General features: G+C 41.0%; 1 protein-coding gene across 3 annotated transcripts in view; it reads right to left on the reverse strand.

Annotated features, from left to right (window-relative positions):
- CNOT6 (CCR4-NOT transcription complex subunit 6) overlaps positions 1–8021 on the reverse strand; it is a 33403-nt gene that overhangs the window by 24986 nt on the left and 396 nt on the right. Inside the window, exon 2 of one of the 3 annotated variants that reach the window (XM_035338434.1) lies at positions 6227–6607. The exons of the other annotated variants lie outside the window; for them this stretch is intronic. The gene's annotated coding sequence lies outside the window, so the exon portion shown is untranslated. The remainder of the gene's footprint in view (positions 1–6226; positions 6608–8021) is intronic. 3 annotated transcript variants of the gene reach the window in all.

Genomic DNA, 8021 nt, shown 5'->3' on the forward strand with positions numbered 1-8021 from the left:
AAAAGGAGTCATAGGCAAGACACCATAATGGAGAAAGGAAGCAAACAAGTACCCAATATACCCTGGCTGAACCTCAAGTGTCACATGAAGTAAACTCAGTGTAGTTCAGCTAATATTACTTGGGACACAGACATAGCCACCTGTCTGCCTGCACAACCCCGTAAAACTTAAGAGAACTGCATGTTGTCTTCTGTGTACTTGATACTGTTCCAACAAAGTCTTTGAAATTTTGTGCCAGTCTTATTATCTGTTTTATTCAACATGTATTAAACTTATTTTTAAAAAGTTTGATTTACTTAAAAATCTTAACATATGCTATGACTCTGGTCTTCCCAACCAGTAGCAATAATGCTGAAGACTTGCATCCTACTGTGAAATATTGCTTCTGGTAATATTTTGCTACAATACCTAACTGTGCAGATAAACTAAAGTTCAGAAATGCTGAGGTAAGCCAACACCTAAAAAAGAAAAAAAACTCCAGAGAATTAAAGCTTTCTCAAAGGAGAGGTAATCCATACTAAAGCAGATCAGAACTAACACTACAAATGTTTTTATGCTGAATAAACAGAACTTTAAGGACTGGCCTATCTATTGAAATGCAACCTTACATTTAACACTATACTAGAGAATGTGATTGCTCTATTGAAACGTATGAAGAGAAGTGTTAGAAGAAAACACTGATCCCTACCACCACCAGGTATGCTAGTCTTAGGTAAGTATCATCTGTTGAGTAAATACCTATTTATTTGTTGAATAGTGTAAACACTCTTGGCATTAATAGAAAAAAGCCATTCAATTTTTTCATTGAAAATAGAAAACTGGGGGGGGGAGATAAAACTAGCTCAAGGGTAAGACCAGAGTTTTTCAGAACATATGCTGTGACTTCAGAATTTATTTCTCCCTAGCTTGCACAGGCAGAACTGGACTACCACAGGGGAGCAGCACAAGTATGATTCCTTAATACACCCCCATGAGATTTGGGGAACATGTCAAGATTCCTTTAACCCAAGGAATAGCTTAATGTTGGAATAAACTAAACTTAAATGAAGTCTGAGTACCCAACACAAAGTCAATTGCTTCATTCCAAGTGCTCTTTCACTCAGTATGATCGCATACATGTCAGGGGCTGTTAGCATGTCAAGATTTAATGGCTTCATCAGGGAACTAATGCTGCTTCATCGTATTTTAAGGACTTCTAAAAGTAGAGTTCTACCTGACTGTCAATACAGAACCACAAGTTACCCTTCCTCTTTTGCAGATGTAGATAATGCAGTGGTATGTGAGCATGCATTTCAACCATGTAATAAAGTAAGATACTGAATAAGTGAATATATGTGAGCTCACGTGAGTATATCTGAAATATAGCTAATCAGATCAAGTTTAGTTCTGCATAAATAGGCGGTACTACAAGAAAACTTGTAAGCTGACAAATGTTTTAATATTCTTTCATACAATCTATAAGGAGTTAAAAGTTTTGCAAAGCCCTTAATCTAACTGAAGCTTACTAAAATGAGATATAACCTTCCTGAAAACTTTAAAGAGGAGGATGGGAGGAAAAAAAAGGGCAAAGCCTCCCAGTTCATATCAACTAAGCCATGAAGTCAAAGGATATGTTTGCTGTTTTCAAATTAGGAAGGCCTGATCAGACTATGTAGGGCTATAGAGCACTGAACTGGATCAGTCTTTAAGTTTCAAGTCTAAAAATCAGTCAATTCACGTTTTTAAAATGAGCATGTTATTAAATTTTAACCTTCAGGTATTTAAAATGTAATAAAGGCTTCTTTGTCCTTCTTAACTACGTGTTTATGGAAACACAAGCTGCCCAGTTACAAGGTGCTTGCCAGGCATGGGGAGGTTGCCATTTTCCAGTCCTCTCCACCCCAGCCCTGCCACCCATCCGCTCTACTTCCATTGTGATTTCCCACCAGCTGAGCAACCTGCAGCCCAGTATCTTCCTGGAGTATGTGTAACCCTCTGAACCTTGGAAGGAGTGAAAAACTTATTTTCTAGCTTTGCTAGTGCAAAGCAGCGATTTTCATTTCCATGTTCAGTTGCTATAAAGATCAGTTTGGGTTCAAAAGAGAACTCTAGCATGGTCAGAGTACAAAAGGCATGTTTCAGCACAAAGGTCCTTGACTGCTCCATCTTTTAGACAGATCTTCACGATAACACTTTATCTGAATCATGATAATTCAAATTCCCTTACCCTGCGCAACATCTAAGGACTAGAAATACTATTTCCAAATGTTCTCTGTGTAACACAGAGTCCAGATGATTAGAATAGTTCTTAATTATCAGCAATTATACATAATTACGCCTATAGTAAAAGGCTGCTGTATACAAAACAAGCATTAGTGCAAAACCAAATTGCAAAGCAAAGACTGACCTTTAACTGGTATCCCTAGAAACACTTTGGCTAGCTAATGAATACTACACCACATTCAGAGTTTGTATTTTCCATTTTAGCGTATTCTGAAATGCCAATACGTTAAAAGACCAGTCAGGTTCACTAATTGCTTTAAGAATTTACTTTCATTACATTATTCTATACTGTACAAATAAGATGGAACCTAGAAGATCAACTCCAAATGGAAAAATTCCATCTGAAAACATTTAACTTCAAGTTTTAAAAATGTAACAGATTCTAAGACCAAGGCTCAAAAGCTTTGCCTACAAACACCTCCAGAAAGATGGTGAGAATGGTCTTGTAGCCAAAAACATTAATAAACACCAATTCTTATTCCATATCTTGTGTCCAGACAATCACATTTGACAACTTAGTTATGATTTTTCATCATGGAAAATTATTTTTTTGAAGTATTGCATAATTTCTTATTTTTGTCCAGCTGACACCATTCTCTATGCTGGCCTATATACCATAAGGATCCTTACCGCACTTCCTTTTTTTCCATCTGCAGAATGATTTCCATGTTTCTGTTGCTTAGCGGTTGAAAATATGAGGTCACCATGCATAACATTACTCTGTATCTTTGCCTTGCAATAGAATTTAATGGTAAGAGACAACCTAATTATTTTTTTGGACGTTAGCTCGTTTTCAGTGTTCCTGCTATAGATGTGAATGACTATGAATAAGTATTTCAATATCTAGTTCCAAAGTACTTTGCCTTCCTAAAAATACTTAATAAATACTTAAACACACTTGTAAATATTAGTTGCTAAATTAACTAAAGTTCAGAACGCTGCAGATTCATTTATGCACGCTCTACCCATCCGGCAGAAGCAACCAGACGTCTCAGAGATCCTTTACTTCAAATGAGACCAACAAGCCTGAAATGTTGTTTCACAACCACTCTCCTGCACAGCAAAGACCGCTCCAGATTCCTCTGCCGACCCCATGTCCTGCTTCATCACCCCGCTCAGTTGTGTTGGAGCAGCTGTTGGTGAGCCAATGCTGTAAGCCAGCAATGATACCCAGCTAGGAAAACGGGTTTTGGTGGTGGCGGTTTCAAAAATTAATGCTTTAGTCACATCACTAGTTGGTTTTCAGCACTATTCCCAAGATAATTGTACTATCTTTAGTTGTACCGACACAGCTTATGTGAGGTAATGAACAACCCATGTAGTAGTTTTCCCAGCTCTGCCACTGGAAAGAAAAGCCTTTCCATGCTGCTGTTCTTATTTCCTATGTGAATCGTGATCATAGCTGAAGACACCATGGGGTTACCAAATCTATTGCTCCCTATGCAGGAAACACCTGTGCCAGCACAGACAGCTATTGTAAAATCAGTTCTCAGACCTCCAGGATCAGATCTTTCATGACGTTCCTCAGCAAAGAATACTTTCTAGTTTTAATTGGTTTCCAAAAGATCACTTGTTCCTAAAAACTCTTGTCCCTGAAAGTACTTGTCTATTTACAGACAGACTGCGATTAAGGCAGCACTGAAATTCCTCTCTTGGAGTCCACAGGACCTTTGCTTTGTCAGGCAACCCTCTTCCGTTGGGTGGACAACTGTTAAAACTTTAAAACAAGAATGAACAAGAATTCATGGTGAAAGCTTGACGTAAAACATCTCAATGCTTTTTATTATTCAGCCATTTATGATGCAGGCTCATTGTTCTGACAGGAGATACAGATCAGACTGCATACATGCAAATCTTGCTTTGCTTTATTTTAGTTTTGCGTCTTCCTGTCTTTGCAGGTGTTGTTTCAATGAGTTCCAAAAAGCATGTAAAAAGATCTGTCTGTGAAGCACAGCCAGTTTTTTTTTTTTTTTTTTTTCTGATCTCTGACCCACAAAGTGATATAAACAGAAACTTTTGTGGGGCTCCATTTAAGCCAGATCAACTTGCAGAATCCATGCTTCGCTCATTAATACATGAGCAAAATCTGAAATATGAAGTATACTAAGTTATGGAACCCTTCACGGTCTCCTAACCATGGCAAGGGGCTATGATCTATCACTTGCATTGTTTTAGCGTGTTCTAGAAAACCCCAGCCTTCAAACTGGCACTGAGCTTCCCCCTTTCCTCAACAAGGCAGCAAAGAGCTCAAGGAGGCTTTGGACTTACTGCTATGAGAAAATGGTACAAAGCCTTTAGGACAGCCTTAAGTAAGAAGCTGCTCAATTTGCATATCAGGAACATCTAAGACACAAGAAAATCATCAAAGTATCAGGGCTCTGATCACAGTATCTACATGGCAGCCTCCATAAAATACCTAACGTGTTTACCAGTTTAAAATAAAAAAGAAACCACAAAAAAAACCTCTTCCTTCAGAGCTCCATTACAGTACAAACCGGGATACTAACAGCAAGTATTTTACTTCTCAAGTAAACAACTATGTATACATTTTCTGCTCCTAGCCCCTCCTTGATCCCTTTGCTAAAAAAAGCCCTCTGAGGCATTAAAAAAAGGATTCATGTTGCAGTCCTACAAAAGAGAAAATGGAGTTGTTGCCAACTTTTTTTTTTTTTTTAAATAAATAAGCACCATCTTGGAAGCATAATTAGTAGCTCAAAAGGATATGTTAAGCATTTAAACTGCTTTTTCTATGGGGCCTGCCTAAGCATTTGTACTCTTTAAGACTTCACCTGCAGAAATCACTCAATTAGAAATTGTGAGTGCAAGTCCCTAAGCTTATGCCAAGCTTCCTCATTGAGTGGACTTCTACAACCTCATCTCCATGCGGGAACGATTTATGTGACTTAATACAATGCTAATAATCTGGCATGGTATTGTACAATAAACACACCTCCAAGTGTGAAGCACCAACGCTGAAGGGGAATACAAAGCAGATGAAACCCTGCGGTGACTCAGTCTGAGCACTTTATGCATAAAGCCTTCAAAATTACACCATGAAGAAGTCTAAATTTAAACTGGATGGAAAATAGTGTAAGCTCTTAGTACATTAAAAAAAAAAATAACCTTGATACATTGTATGCAATAGGGCAAAGGCCAACCTCTGTATCATGCAACTAGGACTAAAATCTAGAGGTGGGGTCTGTTGAGATTTATCTCATGGGGTTTTAAGGTAAGTAGTACCTTTTAAGTTAATCATATGTTATTACCTTTGAATTCTACATATTTCATCTAAGAAAAAAATAAAACCTGTATGTGACATTTCTTGTATGTTCTTTCAGTTATGAAGACTGAAATGCCTTTTCTCTCATAAAGGTACAGTCTGCATATAACCTTCACTGGACGTGGCCCCAGTTAGGCCAGGGATGTAACGTTACAGGCTGAACTCATGCACTCGTACAGCCAAAATTACGTGACAAAACAACGGGATAATTTTAGACCGCAATAGTCTGATAGCAAACAGAACCAGGAGGCCCGCAGCCTCTGCAAGCAGGGACTGCCTGTTGTAGCAGGTGCTGCACAACTGGAATGAGGGGTTCACCACCCGGCCTCCTAGGCATGGTGGCAATATAAACAATAACCACTACAGGCAAAAATACTTCACTTTTTGGTGATAGTTTAGCAAGACCATTTTTATTTACACTGTCATGTTTTTAAAAATAGTTATTTTTTGTTGGTCAGTTGGGAAAGTGTTTTCAGTTTGCTCAGTCCAGGGAGAATTCTATCCCATTTTAAAGCATGTTTTCCATTATGCATATTGAATTTGCATAGAAAATAAGTCATCCTAGTATCTAGTACTGACTGATCTTAATGATTTTTACCTTGATGGGCACCATGCTCATTCAGTTTGTGGCCCTTTGTGACATGTTTTGAAGTCTTCATATATAAAAACATCAGAAGTATTTACCTGCCCACACAGTATTACAGTTTCATCTATCTTTATATTTCAGTTCTTCCTCTAAAATTCAAGCAAAGTAAACAGCCTGAACACATCAAGACTGTATTCAGAGTTCAACTTCAAAATGCAAACAGAAAAGGGGTGCATGGCAGTATCCTTTTTATAAATGGACTGATCCAAGCGATTCAGGTGAAAAGTGAATAAAGAGTTAATCCAAACGCGAAGGGCTCCATTTCAGTAATAGCATGAATAAAACCCCCACAGAAGGCTTCATTGCTAGCAGCAAACTCCACAGAGTCCAGATGAACCAGCAGGAAGAACAGAGGGTGGATAATCCTGTAAAATTACCCCAGTGGAAATGTTGATAAATTCCCAATTACGAGACCTGCTCTAGAATGAAAGAAAAATGCAAGATACAACACAATTACCAGTCAACACTTGCACATCTTCGCATTTAAGCCAGACAAATACCACAGGTATTTCTTAATCCCTTGAATTCTGAATTAGTTACCCATTGTGGTGAAATCTAGAGTAAGAAAATAACCCCCTGAAATAAAACACAACAAAAAAATGGAGATCTGCAACTCTGCTTATAAAGTAAACACCTGCCTGTGGAGTTATATTTTCACTAGTACAGTTTTCTGTGTGTTTACAGAGACAGATATGCATAACGAAAAAAAGTAACAACACCAAAACCCAACCCCGTTTTACTGTATTTGTTCTGACTGTATTTTTGTATGACTAAATGCAAATAAAGCTTCATGGGAGTTTTTACCATTCATGGAAAAATTACTGATACGAACGCGCTCACAATATGTATGTATATCAAGATGGAGAGACGGATGTACAGATACGTACTTTTCTAGAGCTTTATCTGATCCCAGGCTTAAAGTTCTCTACGAATTGTAACCCAGAAGCGGCGCGGCGCGGGATCCAGCCCTACTGACCCACTTCTGCGCTCCAGGGTGCGCCCACCTCGGGATTTCAGCCCCTGCAGACCCGTCCCAGAGCCTCTCTAAAACCCACCCACCCCGCGGCTGGCTCACTGAACGAATAATCGCCTGCTGGGAAGTTCTGGAAGCCCGCAGCCCCCACCTCGCCGAGCGCAGAGGCCCCGCGGGAGGCCCTGTCCCAAATCCCCTCTGTTTATCCCCGCATGTGTGCGCCCCCCCCCCCCCATCCCCCGCCCCACATGTCAGCGCAAGCCCAGCCTCCCGCTCGCCTGCATTGGCCGCCGGGGCTGGCAATCAGGCCCCGAAGCCTCCCCCCGGTTTATTTCCCTTCTCCCCAAGGCGAGCAGGGCCGCTCCGGCCTCTCGGTGCCCGCCAGGCCTCGCCCCGCGGCCGCCAGCCCCCGCGGCCCGGTGCCGCTGCGCGGAGCCGCCCCAGGAAGGCCGGCTGGAAAATGGGGGCTCTGGACAATCATCAGATTGATGTCATTTCCCTCGGCCTTTGTTTAATTATTTTAAACTCGATTGCCCGGTTGAAGAGGTAAAAAAAAAATAATAATAAAAATAAAGAAAGAACTTCAGGCTTCCAGATGCCATTACGCTAATTTCTCCTAATTGCCTCCCCGATGCAAATAAAGCCGGGCTCTTCGGAGAGAAGCCCCCCGGCTGCCCCTCGGCGGGGTGCGCTGCGCCCAGCCCCTGCCCCGCGGCTCCTGCCTGCGCCCTCCGCGGCCGCGGAGCCCCGCTCGGGGGGCGGCGTCGTTGTCGTCCCCCTTTTCTTCCTCCTTTCCCTTCCTCCTTCCCTCCATCATCACCTCCGCCACGGCCGCCGAGCGCTGCCCCGCGGGCTGTCGT

The sequence above is a fragment of the Oxyura jamaicensis genome, chromosome 13 (assembly GCF_011077185.1).
Source record: "Oxyura jamaicensis isolate SHBP4307 breed ruddy duck chromosome 13, BPBGC_Ojam_1.0, whole genome shotgun sequence".
Taxonomy (NCBI): domain Eukaryota; kingdom Metazoa; phylum Chordata; class Aves; order Anseriformes; family Anatidae; genus Oxyura; species Oxyura jamaicensis.